Source organism: Aquarana catesbeiana, linkage group LG02, assembly GCF_042186555.1.
Source record: "Aquarana catesbeiana isolate 2022-GZ linkage group LG02, ASM4218655v1, whole genome shotgun sequence".
NCBI lineage: Eukaryota > Metazoa > Chordata > Amphibia > Anura > Ranidae > Aquarana > Aquarana catesbeiana.
Window position 1 is genome coordinate 552,342,010 of NC_133325.1, and position 15,739 is coordinate 552,357,748.

General features: G+C 40.7%; 1 pseudogene across 1 annotated transcript; it reads right to left on the reverse strand.

The window, feature by feature from the left end:
• Positions 1–3,522: 3,522 nt before the first annotated feature.
• LOC141128578 (acidic mammalian chitinase-like) lies at positions 3,523–11,697 on the reverse strand (annotated as a pseudogene). Its single transcript, XR_012241715.1, has 11 exons — positions 11,572–11,697; positions 8,278–8,307; positions 7,951–8,152; positions 7,094–7,150; positions 6,849–7,014; positions 6,613–6,737; positions 5,180–5,303; positions 4,591–4,776; positions 4,151–4,270; positions 3,927–4,068; positions 3,523–3,765 (listed from the first exon to the last, which is right to left on the reverse strand). The product of XR_012241715.1 is annotated as an acidic mammalian chitinase-like (transcript).
• Between the last annotated feature and the right edge of the window lie 4,042 nt (positions 11,698–15,739).

Sequence of the window (15,739 nt, forward strand, 5' to 3'; positions counted from 1 at the left end):
ATTCCCTTCCACAGGCGGTGGTCTCAGCGGGGAGCATTGATAGCTTCAAGAAACTATTAGATAATCACCTGAATGACCGCAACATACAGGGATATGTAATGAAATACTGACACATAATCACAGACATAGGTTGGACTTGATGGACTTGTGTCTTTTTTCAACCTCACCTACTATGTAACTATGTAACTATCTGTGGTGTTGATCTATATACTATCTGTGGTGCTGGTCTATATACTATCTGTGGTGCTGATCTATATACTATCTGTAATGCTGATCTATATACTATCGGTGGTGGTGATCTATATACTATCTGTGGTGCTGATCTATATACTATCTGTAATGCTAATCTATATACTATCGGTGGTGGGGATCTATATTTTATCTGTGGTGCTGATCTATATACTATCTGTGGTGCTGATCTATATACTATCTGTAATGCTGATCTATATACTATCTGTAATGCTGATCTATATACTATCTGTAATGCTGATCTATATACTATCGGTGGTAGTGAACTATATACTATCTGTGTTGCTGATCTATATACTATCTGTGGTGCTGACCTATATACTATCTGTGGTGCTGATCTATATACTCTATCTGTGATGCTAATCTATATACTACCTGTGGTGCTGATCTATATACTGTCTATTTGTGGTGCTGATCTATATACTATCTGTGGTGCTGAGCTATATACCGTATCTGTGATGCTGATTTACATACCGTATCTGTGATGCTGAGCTGTATACTCTGTCCTGTGATTCTGGGGCTGTATACTCTGTCCTGTGATGCTGAGCTGTATACAAGTCCTGACACTATGGGTGGAAGCAAGTGGAATACAGGGGACGGAGTGGGTGGATTATATAAGGGGTGGGGCTTATGAGAAGTGGGAAGGGTCAAAAAAGAAGGGTGGGGTCTGGCACCCCCCATCCTAAAACTTCACCAGCCACCACTGGTGGACACGGACCTGTCATCAGTCCACTCCAGTGGCGGAAGTATAGGGGTCGCTGAGGTCGCCATGGCGACTGGGCCCCATGCTGCAGGGGGCCCTTGAGGGCCCCCCTGTTTATCTTGTAAGGATGAGCGGCTGAGATCGTTCTCCCCATCGTCAGCCGAACTGTAATCGGCACTGTACGGGGAGCTTGTCACACTGATCAGTGAAAGCAGTGTGTGCTGTGCTCTTTGTCTCCCCCTACAGTGCAGTACCCAGCAGGAAGAGGTAAGGTAAAGCACTGCCGTTTTTGAAAAGGCTTTCTGTATATGTGTGTTTGTGTGTGTTCATGTATGTGTGTTCATGTATGTGTGTTCATGTATGTGTGTTCTTATATGTGTGTTCATGTATGTGTGTTCTTATATGTGTGTTCATGTATGTGTGTTCATATATGTGTGTTCATGTATGTGTGTTCTTGCATGTGTGTTCTTATATGTGTGTTCATGTATGTGTGTTCTTATATGTGTGTTCATATATGTGTGTTCATGTATGTGTGTTCATGTATGTGTTTGCATGTGTTCATGTGTGTATTTATATATGTGTTTGTGTGTGTGTATATACAGTATATGTGTGTGTATATTATGTGTGTGTTTATCTATGTGTATGTGTGTGTGTTTAGATGCAATGATGGCCCGTGCATTAAGGGCGCACGGGCGCCGCCCCCTCTCTCCAGCCACCCCTCTATCACCAATAGATAGATTCATGCATTGCATGAATCTATCTATGGCCGCCGCTGCCACCCCCTATTCAGGCGCCCAGCCCCGTTTTGGGCGCAGGGAACCTGAATTACAGCGGCGAGGGGTGTTTTTGAAGCACCAGATTAGAGCCATAGGCTCTAATAGGCATCAAAAAAGGTGACCTCACAGGTCACTCAGCTGTGTTAGAAAAGCGAATGACTATTCGCTCTACTAACACTAAACTGCCTCTCCGCCAATCAGGTGCTCGGATCTGTTACCCATCACCTGATTGGCTGAAATGACAGGCGCCGCTATTGGACGCCTATCAGGAGGAGAGGACGGGAGATGAGGACAGCAGGAGACGCATGGAGGACCCCACTCGTCGCAGTCACCCGCTGCCCCACCAAGACAGGGTAAGTGCCGGTGAGCGGTCGGGGGTCACACTGGGGGCATTCAAGGGCACACTGGCAGCATTTGATGGGCACACGGGCAGCATTTGATGGGCACAGTGGCAGCGTTTGGGCACAGTGGCTGCAATTGATGGCACAGTGTCTGCGTTTGATGGAACACTGGCAGCATTTAATGGGCACAGTGGCAGCGTTTGATGGCTCAGTGGCAGCATTTAATGGGCACACTGGCAGCATTTGGGCACACTGGCAGCGTTTGGGCACAGTGGCTGTGTTTGATGGGCACAGTGGCAGCTTTTGGCACAGTGGCTGTGTTTGATGGGCACAGTGGCAGCTTTTGGCACAGTGGCTGTGTTTGATGGCACACTGGCAGCATTTAAGTGGCACAGTGGCTGCAATTGATGGCACAGTGGCAGCGTTTGATGGGCACAGTGGCTGCATTTGATGATTTTTTTTCAAAAAATGTTTGCGCCCCCAAAAAAATTTTGAGCACCAGCCGCCACTGTTTAAATGTATGTATGCACATTTTATGTATGCACGCTTAATCCTGACACCCTATATGTGTACAATCAGGACTGATTTATTTTTTTCTTGCTCGTTCAAAGTACCAGCAACAAAATGCTGTTCCTCTGAAAAGCGATCCATGCTCAGATCACTTTTCAGAGGCATTTGACAGCCGGTAAAGAGGCAATATGTTGCCTCCTGACCACCTGTTTTAACCCCTTAAAGTGATTGTAAAGGTTTTTTTAATTGAAATAACAAACATGTCATACCTTCATTGTGCAGTTAGTTTTGCACAGAGTGACCCCGAACACCGACTTCTGGGGTCCCTCGGCGGCTCTCACGGCTCCTCCTCTTATCAGACATCCCCCTAGGAAAAGCGCTGTCCAGGGGGCAGGGGGGCCCTTCATGATTTCTTGCATCGGGGCCCTGAAGGTTTTAGTTACGCCCCTGGTCCACTCTGCTCATTGTGGCAACCGGTTACCAAGTTGCTTAAGTGGCTCTCGCACTTCAAAAGGTTGAGCACCACTGTAGTAGAGTTTGGGGTTCCACCCTTCCAAGGAGTCCATTGTACTGCCAGGGAACAGCAGGTGCATGAATACACTAGCGATTTGTGTGCCTGTCTGCACTACCCAGGCTGGCGTTTGGGAATACAGCTCCTGCAGAAGCAATGAGTGAATAACGCCATGTTCTGGACTGATAGACCACATTCTATTAGGATAGCAGCTGTGTAGTCCAAGCATGTGTAGCCCAAGCAAGTTTGCTTAAAAATTCTCTGTTTAGGTATGTGAACAATGGTACTTATTGTAGCATATCTTATCACCTTATTTTAAAACTGACTCTCAACACTGTATGTAGATTCCTATAGGTAGGTAGAAACCTATTAAGCAGTGATTATAGTATAAGCTACATTATGTTATACAGTTGACAATAACACACTGACAAGTTTGAATATGCTAAATACTTTATTTAATGTAGCACTGAAGTTTTGTGGTCTCCATGTAACTTGAGTAGTAAATACACTAGCATTTTGTACTGTAGAAGAATCTGATTATGCCCAGCTGCAGCACTCACAGCTTGGGTCAAAAACAAGGCCAACCTGGCAATTTTGTTGGTAGGTGACGCCATTTAAGCAATGCCAGAAAGCATTTTTATTGCCAGCCACTGGAAGAAGAGGGAGGTGTGCAACCTGTAAATGAAGATAGAAGAATATCAGAATGTGTTTTCAATTTTTTATAATAATTGAAGTAAGAGGCTATACAATTAATGTACACAGAAACACTTTCAAAAACACTCCAGCAGTTAAAATTATATACTGTAGATACTGTATGAACTAAACGTATGACTCACCAGAAGCTTGTATTCCAAGAGCTTGGTTCAAGGTGCTGATCAGAGGATATTTGCCCTGGTTACAGAAAGTACCAGTAAAATCATCCAGATCAATTGTCCAAACCATTGCACCAGCAAAGTTGTTCTTCATCAGCCATTCAGCCTGTAGGTAAAAGAATGAAAAGTTGTGTAAGGCTCTGTTTCTGTGTTTTGGCTTTTTCTATTTTATTGTATAACAAAAGTACCTTTATCTGGAAGCTCTTCTGGTTGTCGTATCCCAACCACTCATTTCCTTGGTAGGCAAAAGGAACATCTTCAGCAGAAGACCACTGACTGGTAGCTCCATTCTTCAGGAAAGTACAGATCTAAGGGAATGCAAAGAAAAATGTCAAATATTCATATCTATTATTTAGATCACAACAAAAGACTCAGAGAGCCATTCATTTCCATTCAGTCTATGGAATTTATTGAATGGAGAATATAAATTAATACTACATAATGTTCTACATAATACATAATATTACTTAATTAGTAGGAACACTGATGTGGTACTACCAGTGTAATGCATAATGTATTGTAAATATTACGTATTAAATCGGGCATTAAAGGATACTTTTAGTAATGCCCTGCAATAGGTAAATATCTCTAAAATGTAGTCTCCTGCAAAATAACCTTGCAATCTTACTTCATAATAGGCCAAGAATCCAGATTGTTTGGTGTAAGGTCCAGCAGGGCCAGCTCCAGAAGTAGGGGCACCAATAGCAGTGTTTGATGGATTGCTCAGAATGAAGGTGTGTCCATAGGTTGGGAAGCCAACAATGAGTTTTGAAGCTGGTGCACCATTGTTCATCCAGTAGTTCATAACATAATCCTGCAAGCGGAAGAAATAATAGACTGTGTATATGTGCTTATGCACGTAAATACAGTTGTAACTTTAGTTACTATAAATAGCTATTATTTTGTGATATGTTCTTTACAGATACATATTAAAGTTGGTCAGATGATATGCACTTGCATTTATAACCTCAGTATCATTATTGACATAAAGGCTGATTTACCAAAAAAGTAGAAAATCTTCACTCATAAATATAAGTTTGATTATTCACTTCAATTATCCAGTCACGTGAAAAGCAAATTCCTGGTCATTTTAAATACTCAGTTTACCACAGATGCTTTTCCAATGATTGGATAATTGAATTGAACATTCACAAATTCTAATGTTTATATTCTCAACTGTTTTAGTATATTAGCATTATTGTCTGATGAATACTTACCACATTCAGGTAAGAGTTTGCACCGGTGGCAGAGGGGTTAGAATACAAGGGGCTGTTTTCTCCAGTGTAACCTTCCCATGAGCCATGCATATCATAGGTCATGACATGGAAGTAATCCAAAGCCCTAAATATTGAAAAAAATATTATTGGAAAGATATTATATATTTATATATATATATACACAGGGAGCTGCTTCCAGTTTCATTCACCTGGTTAGCCTTATCATCACTAAAAAAGGATTAAGCATCTTAGCCATACAAAGCACACTGCTAGAGGTAGAGATACTAAAAGAGGCAATTTACTCATTGTTGTCAGTACATCTAGGACTCTGAAAGTCCTCTTTTTAGCATTTAGGATCTAGGAGTTTGGACCCAGAGGGGGTGAAAGGAGAGTATGCAGTACCCAACTAATTAAAACAATTGCAAAGACATTAATAATGAGGTCCCAGCTGCTATGCAAATCTGTTTTGAAAGTGAACTTTCTCCTATAGTTCATTCGTTTTGATCATTTATTTTAGTTTAAGCGCTTTCTGTATTTCAACTTTCAGTTAACCTGTTAGTATTGTGTTTATGCAATAATCAGAAAATTCAGCCTTTAATTATTATAACTTTGCAGACTTACTTATGAAAGATTAATCATTTCCCCTTTTTTAACTTTAGTTATTTTGCCTAACATTTTAGGTGGGGAGTATTAGGGGGAGTTGCTGCCTTCCAGCCTCCTAACCTCACACAATACATAGAAAATAGAAATAGTTAAGGCGAGGCCATTGACAGTTCAGCAACTTTCAGATCAACAAAGAATTTGTCAGTGAAATAGGTTCACATATTTATTGCCAGACTGGTTTGATTTAAAGTGGAGGTCCGCCCACCGCTGCAAAAATGAAAAGCTAGCAGCTACACATACTGAAGCTGCTGACTTTTAATAATCGGACACTTACCTGTTCTGGAGTCCAGCGATGTCGGCACTGCAGCTGATGTTTCCATCAGCTGTCGGGTGCATGCCGCCTCCATTGCGAGTAAGGGAACCCTACTGCTCATGCATGAGGCTCGGCTCCTCTCTGCTACAGTCCTGGCGGCCGGGAAAGGTAGAGGGAGGAGGGAGCCCGGGCGGTGACGTCAATACCTGCGGCTGAGTCTCCCGGAAGTGGGGACAGCATACCTGTGCAAGACAGATATCCTGTCCCCCCTCCTCCCCGAAAGGTGCCAAATGTGGTTCCCGGAGGGGGGAGGAGTACAACGAGTGGAAGTTCCACTTTTGAGTGTAACTCCCCTTTAAATATAAAATTGACTTACTTTTTTACTTACTTTTTCTTGTTTCTTAAAACTGATTTTTTTTTTTTTTCATGTAGAATTACATGCTAGCCTGTAAGTTTAGATTCAGAGAACTTGCAAAGCTCTGTTACTATATATGAGATTATATTTTGCAATGCTTACTGAGCAAGTTGTGGGATCTGGTAACCAGATTGAATGTTGGAGATACCACCAGCTACAGCAGCTGTCACCATGAGTCTTGGTCTGTTGGTTTGTGAAGCTTCGGTTTCAAAGGCTGCTCTCGTTTCCTGTTAGAACAAAATTGATCTTATTTCTTGTCTATTCAGAATTAGGTAAATACAGTATGATGATCCCAATGTCGTTTACTTCCTCCCAGAATCTTATATGTATAATTGTACCTGAACCAGAGTAGTGAAGAGGGCTTTGTCTTGAGGTGTGCTTCCTCTTGATCCAGGATATTCCCAGTCAAAGTCCAGCCCATCAAACCCATACTGACGCAGAAATGTAATCACAGATGAGATAAATGTTTGACGGTTTTGAGCTGTAGAGACCATCTGAGTGAAACTAAGGACAGAGAAAGAAGATAAAACTTGCTATGGATAGCTCTGCATCCTCACAATAGAATTATCTGAATTATACTTACGGTGCAGTTCCAAAGTTCCAACCTCCAATGGCTAACAGAGTTTTCAAGTTTCCATTCCTGAAAACAGAAATTAAAAAGTACTTTGTAAAGGATTTGACTTTTAGCAAAAGTGCTGTGTTTAAAAAAAAAGTAATATAAAATAATCCATTCAAATATGTAGTGTTCCTGTAGTGTAAAAGTTGCAAGGGTAAACTTTTCTACCTAGTAGTTAAAATATTAAGAGTTCACTGATTTTGTAGCAATCTGACTGACTGACTGAGGTGGATACATTAACCAATTCATTCAGCAACAGAATGATGCTCTGTTTCTAGACATGGTAATAGTCTCATGTATAAGCTGTGTTAAATCACCTACATTAGTTCATATTAGGTGGAAAATATTGTTGCTGCAATTAATTATAATTACTTTAAGCTGACCGATTTGTACCTCCTTGTTTATATGACAACTATAGTGAAATAAAATTGTATTTTTACATGATTAATACTGTATATGGTTAATACTTCTTAATACTTGTACTTGAAAACTATCATTTTCTATTGTAGCCAATTACCATAAGAATATTAAAATTTAATAATCCTTTATGTATTTGTACACAATTTCTGGCAGCATGTCAGGAGGCTTAAACTGAATTAGCATATTAATGTATCACTTTTTTTGGTGTAGTCTGGTTTTACCCCTTTACTACACTTCCATAGCTGATGCAACCTTTGAGGTGGCTTTACAGTTACGTAAACACACTTTTTTTTAGAGTAATAGCATTATAATACTGCAATTAAGCACCTATAGTATGTGTTTGCATACTACTATGAACTTGCCATTTATATTATTCTATGATTTTAACATTAGAAATTACTTACTGGTTCTTCAGGTTTTGGAAAGAGCTGTACAGGGTGACATCATTCCATTCAATGGTGGTGATCTGGTTGTTGGACATTCCAGCAAAAGCATATATCAGGTGAGTACACAGGCATGGATCAATGTTGTCAGGCTTGAATTTCCCCAGTCCAGGCCTGTATTGGGCCCAGTTGGTGAAGTAGCATGACAGCTCGAAGGCAGAGCCTGGGTGGAGAAAGAATACACATACCTGATGTGTCAGATTGCCTTATTCATTGTTTTAATATCAATATCTTTAATATTAATATATGGTAATTAATGTTAATCTTAAAAGATATTTAATACCTTACCTAGCTGAGCATTCAGCAGGAGAGCCAGCCCTAGAAGACATACATTAAAGTTTGGTGAATATTGCATGGTATACTGTATACTGTACCTAAAATCTCTCATTGAAAGAGGTATTATATAATACATTTTAATTAACCTGAAACCTTTTTTTAATGGAATCTTTAGGTTCCAAGTAAAAGCCAAAGTTAAGCTTGTAGTGATGAGCTGATTGGCAAGAAGGGAAGATACCTAGGTGGGCTTGCAGAAGAAAGAGAACTAAGGGTGGATGCCACCAGTGTCCACTAGAATTTCAGAGAGCAGGCAGAAGATGAAGCAAAGTACGTAGAGTATAGGCTTGCCTGAAAAATGTTGTCACACTTTTCTTTTTTTTTTACATAATATAGCCTTGTGTCTGGGGTGCCCTTTATTTTACATTTCACAGGTCCCAATTTCTAGGTCAGCTACAGAGAAATTAACACTGTGCCAGAAAGCAGCTGCTGAGAAATGTTTTTTCAGTTTGTGCAATGCGTGCCTAAGGCTGTCATTAGCATATCAGCTATTACTAAGCTGACTATGTACCCATGGATATGAGATGACAGTAATCTGGTCCTTTTTCTGCAAAATCTGGTGACAATGCCACACCCCCCCCCCCCCCAATCCTGATGGCCTCGCTGTGTCTGGCAGATTATAAAACTTACCCTTGATTGCTAAGTTAGTGTTAGTGGCAGCATCTGTCAATATTACCTCTATATTCTTCCATACCTCTCCATTGATATGAAAGAAATGTTCTGACAAGCAAAACATAGAGCTTCCAGATAATTCATGTTCTTGAGGGCAGCTGTAATGTGCATTCATGTCTGAGTGTCTTCTACAGGCAGAGCTTGAGCTGTTTATTTTTCCTTTCGAATGTTGGTCTATCCATCCCTTTTTGAACTGAACTTGTAAGGCCAAAAATATCTATGCTGTAATTGCTAACTTATTTTAAAGGTGCACGCTCTAGACCAGGGGTCTCCAAACTGTGGCCCTTTGCTAGCCTTTATCCGGGCCCTTGGGGCACAATTCCTCCCACTGATATGAGGCACTATTCTTCCCAATGACACCAACAATGGGGCACTATATCTTCCATCAATACCAATGATGGGATACTATTCCTCCTACTAATAGGGGGGAATACTCTTCGTCCTATTGACCACCAACTCTGAGGCCATATTTATTCTCACTGATGCTGGGCCTGTGACATTTTCTGCCCCTGCAGGCCACAACCTGGCCCTCCTAAAGTCTGAAGGACAGTAAAGTGGCCCTTTGTTTGAAAAGTTTGGAGATCCCTGCTCTAGACTGTCATCTCTATCCTGGCTTCAGTGCATCTTCATTTCACTCTTCAGCCATTATTGACCCTGCAGGACTTCAGACTTTTTAAACTTCATTGTGGGAGATTTATTAAAACTGGAGCACACAGAATTTGGTGCAGCTGTGCATAGTAACCAATCCTTTTCGAACTTCAGTTTGTTCAATTAAGCTTTGACAATAAAACCTAGAAGCTGATCGGTTACTAAGCACAGCTGCACCAGATTTTGTGTGCACCAGTTTTAGTAATTCTCCCCTACTGACTGCTCGCTTTTTCCAGGTAAGTGATGTTGTAGTGATTGGCACCAGGACCAAAGATATGACATATCTTTGCTAAGTACACCATAAAGGTAATAGAAGAGGGGAGGGAAAGAGAGATGCCAAGCCGATGCTGGTGTAGCACGGTTTATTGTTAAAACACAAATTTGCAAAAAAAAATACACTCATATTGTAGTCTTGGGTAACAGGCAGTATAGTGCAGGACGTAATCTCTCTGGCAAAGTCCAAGGAAAGCCAAAGCCATCGGTGAACGGGGCCACTGAGGCAACAGTGCCAGAATCCGGACAATTCTGCTGGGGATCCACCGGCTTTGGCTTTCCCAGCCTATTTTGAGAAGGCAGCCTCGCTCCGGCCCTGGATGTTAGCCAGTGACTGATAAATTTATATTATTTTTAACCTCTGGGAATATACCATGTTATGTTAGCTCAGTACATTTGGATAATAGTCCTTTTTGTTATTTTTGAAGATTATCATTGTGTACGGACAAGGGTAGCGCTGAGTGTGTGTCTTTGCTTTATCACCATAAAGGAAATACTGCTATTTACAATAGGACTCCTTCTCCAAGAGAAATGCATTTTCTTTCAACATGAAAATATTGGCAAATAGATAAAAAAGCATAAGGGAACCTTCCAGTCAGTTTTTTTTCTACTTATTCATGGCTTCATTATACTTTTAAATTGTTGTGCCATCCAATATTGACTTTTCTGTTTTTTGGTAGATGGATAGTTAAATTGCCCGGCAATTTTGTATTATCCTTAGGGACTCATTTATAGAAATCTCTGCAGCTGTGCACACCTACCCTGGCCATTGTCAGAGGGTTCAACATATCCTGTTGGATATTGCATTTATTTTATACTATATTGTGAGGAATTCAACAGCATGAGTTGCACCGGCCAACTCATTTGGGTGGTCAGGAAAAGAGTTAAAGTGATACTAAACCCCAGAACAAAATGTTAAATATGGCAGCCGACCAATTTTTATGTGGTTTCTGCATTCAATTTTTTTAGACCTTTATTTCTGGCAAGTAAGTCTGTTGCATTTCATCAGACCAAGCTATGCACCAGAAGTGGCATTTAGAGGCTTGATACAAACCATTTAAAACTGAAAGGAGTGCCTACAATTGTCAGCTTTTATTTATATAAAACATTTTTTCATCTTTAATTTGTTAGTCAGGCCCATACAAATCTGCTAGTGTATTGACAATTCTGCTGTCCAAGGATGTCTCCGTAACTCCTCCATCCAGACTGGAGACACCCTAAAGACAGAAAATGTGTTACTGGCTGGGTCAACTGGTGAAAAAAGGGAACAAAAGTAAACTAATGTAGCTACAACATTTAAGGTTTGGTCAGCTGCAAAATGTATTGTTTTCAGGTTTAATATTGCCTTAAGAACTATATAGAAGGGAGATCTTGCTGTTGGAGTTTCCAAAATATATAATAAGCCAGGGAACAACTCAGGCCACCATGGCTCCTTCTATTACTAATTATTACTAAATTATTCCTTTTAAGTGGACTAACCCTTTAAGAAAATATAAAAATTGAATGAATGCTCAGTGTTAATCTAACAGGCAGATTTGTCAGCCACCCTGAATATCATAACATAAATGCTTTACGCTGTAAAACACATAGTACAGTGGTTGGCGATACAAAACCACAATACAAAAGCCTATTATAGCATGGTGAGCATTAACTTACCGGTGAAGAGGATAAGCTTTGCCATCTTTGCCTCTGTACTGACTGCTGCTAGACAACTTTACCTATTTATACTCTTTTCTCTGGTCCCTTTTTTTATCATGTGACATTTAGACATTTTAAAATATAATATTGCTATGGAATTATGTTTAAATTGCTAGATTTTTATCATTCTTTAGAGTATGTTGATTAGAAAAGCAAGCATTAAAAAATATCTTTTGTTTTAATGTGTTGTTTTTGGAAAGCTTCATAAGCTTTCATACAACAGAAATCAAATAGTGAGGTCATTGGAACACATTCCTAAGTATACTGTATGTGGACTCAACCCATGAGGGCTTTGCTGTCGTATTCTATATTCAGAATAACAAATATTACACAACCAGCCTCCAAAGAACACAGGACAGTCTGGTAGCATTGACCTTTTCTTGTCATTTTTTTTTTTTTTTTGCCACTTCAGCGAAGTATTTTTCCGGGAATCTTGTTTCAACTTTAACGTTCAAACTCATCCCTTCACATCGTCACATCATTGTGGCATTTTTGTCAGCTTTTTACAAATCAAACATAATATCTTAGAAAAACCCCACTTCAATTGACTTCCTTCTTTCCAACCCACCTAAAGCACACCCAACCCCCCCACTCTCTTCCCCCCCTCACCCCCCGGCCTCACCTCTCTTACTTCACACCCGTCTCCTACTCCTTCTCCACTCTACTCCTGTCTTATCCAATTTCCACCCCTCTCACCCTATCTAGTAATCACCGTCTAACAGCCTCAGGACCAATTACCCCACACCTCGGCACCTCTTAATGAACATTTGTACTCTACCCATTTCCTCCATTTCCGCTCACAGACTTCCATTCCCATCCCATCACTAAACCTGAGATACAGTACTCTAGGCCTTGAATTTTGTTAATTTTATTGAACCAATCCTGCATCGTGGATCTACCTTTCACTTGCCAGAATCTAGGTATAAGGCTTTTGGCCGTGTCAGTAAGCTGTGGTATTAGCGTTTTCAGGTATGTTTTCTTTCCAATATTTTTTATTGAATATAGTATATGGAAAATATACAATACATATTTCCTAAATATAAACGACAATGTAGAAAAGATTAAAAGAACAGAACTCGGCCAACATGGCCTACACACATTACATGTAGCAAAATGTAACAGTTTTACTGGATGAGTATAACATCTCTACATCTGTCTGTCCTTATATTTTTGTTGCCCCAGAATCATTACCATATCACTTATGTATTCCTTGTAGCTTGTAGAGAGGGTGTGGCGCCGAGCGCCCACCTGTCCACCCCCTATGGGATCTACTCTGTGGACGGGAGTCCCCCAGCCCCCCCCCCACTTATAAGCAGCAATGCTACTATCGCTTCTTGATTCTTTGCAATATTGCGAGGGCAATAACACCAGGCAGGAAAACCTGCGTAAACTAACAAAAGTAAAGAGGGGAGAGTTAAAGAGCAAGGGAGAGAAAGAAGAAGAAAAGAAGAGGTGGGGGGAGAATTGGGGTTGAGTGCACCCCTAGGGATCTTCTCTGAGATCCATTAATTATCAAAGCCCGCAGATAGGTATGTCAACCATGGTTCCCAAATCCTGTCGAAGGCCTATCGTTTATCCAAAAGGATCGCCGACAGGCGTTCATTAATCATGATCCATGTCAGCTTAGCTTTTACCAGTTCAAATGGGATCAGAGGCTTTCTCCAGGATCTAACAATCGCGATTCTAGATGCTGTGAAGACAAAGGATATGAGTTTTTTTGTGTACCGAAGCACTCCTTCCACTGGACCTCCCAGTAGCGCCTGTTGTGGGGATTTGGTTAGGTTAACTTGGGTCAGTGAGTAGATAAAGTTATAGATACCTATCCAAAACTGTCTAACTTTAGGACAGGACCACCAAGTATGATATATTGTACCCTCCCCTCCACACCCCCTAAAACATAGTGGGGATGCCGCGGGGATGTATGTAGCAATTCTCGCAGGAACCATATACCACCGTAATAAGACTTTATAATTCACCTCTATTAGGGAGGTATTTATATAACCTTTTGAGGCTCATTGAGCCGTATTAAACCATGTGTCCGTTTCCATCGTTACCTCCATATCTTGTTCCCACTTTTGCATGTAAAATAATTTTTCTGTCTTAGAGGACAAAATACCATAGATTTTGGATATGTGACCTTTATGTTTATCAAAGGATCTGCATAGATATTCCATTGGAGAGAACGTCATAATATCAGATTTGCGCTGTAGAATTTTCAGGAAGTGTACTATCTGGAGGTAGTGATAGAATTCTGTATTAGGTAACTGGTGTTTTTCTATAAGAGATTGTTTTGATGATATACCCCTATGGTCACATAAGTCAGCTATACGAATCAAGCCCTTGTTGGTCCACCATAATAATCTTTGAGGATTAAATCCCGGGGTGAAGTCTGGGTTGCCCGTTAATGGGGCTAAGGGAGCATGAGGTGAGTGGAAGGTAAAAGGTTTTTGTAATCTATCCCACAAGCTTAATGAGAAAGATAATGTGGGGCACAAAATGGTAGGTCTGTCTTTCATATGGAGCCACAACAAATGGCTAATCGGTTTTGTGGGGTATGGGGATGATTCCAGTTTCATCCAAGAAGGTTGAGGTAGTCCAGAGTGGGCGCGAATTAGTTGGGCCAATTGGACTGCCTCAAAATATTTGGCCAAATTTGGTACTCCCAACCCCCCTTTAAGTCTGGGGGTGTAGAGGGTTCGCTGATTCACCCTAGGTCTTGTATCTCCCCATATAAACTTTATGATCTTTTTCTGAAAAGCCTTACGATCAGGCCTATTGATTGCTATTGGAAGGGTTCTGAACAAATACAACAGTCTTGGTAAGAGATTCATTTTAATGGAATACAGTCTGCCAAAGCACGACGGAGGGCTTTTAGCCCATGACAATAGATCTGCTGATAGCTTCTTATAAAGAGGGGGTAATTGGCCTGGTACAGAGTCTGTAGGTTGCAGGTTAGAAAAATTCCCAAATATGGGAGTTTATTTTGTTGCCATTTAAACTGAAATGATTTTTGTAGAAGTTGTACAGTCTGCGGTTCTAGAGTTAAATTTAGGGCTTCAGATTTGGAATGATTTATCGTGAGACCTGAGAACGCGGTGAAGCACCTCAAGATTCGGTATAAATTAGGAAGGGACGTGATCGTAGAGGAAAGGAACATGAGGATATCATCAGCGAATGCATATGCCTTTTATGTCTTGGTGATTTCTAAGCTTTATTGCTAGGGGTTCTAGTGCTAGTATAAATAAAATAGGAGATAGGGGGCACCCTTGTCTCGTTCCCCTGTGTATATTGATTGTGTGAGATTTGTAGCCTTTTATCTGGATTTTGGCCGTGGGTCTGTTGTATAGTACTTGTAATATATTCAGAAAATGAGGCCCAAAATCCATATCTTCTCAATGCGTAGTATATATACTCCCACTTTACTGAATCGAAAGCCTTACAAAGGTCTAACGACAATAGCATACCCTTCCGCGAACCTAAATTGTCCCAGTTTGAGTTAAGTGCTGCAATGATATCTATCGCTCGTCGGATTTGGTCCGGGGCCTGTCTATTGGGAACAAATCCCACTTGATCAGGATGGATATATTTGGCAAGAAAAGAATTTATTCTGGTTGCCAAAACTTTAGTCATTAGTTTGAGGTCCACATTAATAAGCGATATCGGGCGATAATTTGCAGGATCCCCATGATCCTTTCCTGGTTTAGGGATTACTTGAATGAGGGCCTCATTTTCATGTAAAGATAGGGGGTTGCCTTTCCGTATCGCATTAAAAAAGGAACACAAATGAGGAGTCAGTATGGCTGCAAATTTTCTATAATAGTAGCCGTCTGGGCCAGGTGCTTTTGTGGGGTTCAAACACTTAATGGCTGCCAGTATTTCTCCTTCAGTGAAGTCTGCTTCCATTAATTCTGTGCATTCTTGTTCTAATGTTGGTAAGGAAATGTCATTGAAAAATTCCTCTGCTCGGTCCTTGGGGAATGGAGTTGGTTTATTATATAGATCAGTGAAGAACTTTGAAAATTCTTGAAGTATCTCTTGGGGGGTTTTGAGTCATTTTCCCATCTCGAGTACGCAGTCTAGGCATTGCAGGGTTAATTGGTCGCGGGGTTAGTTTTCTAGCTAAAAG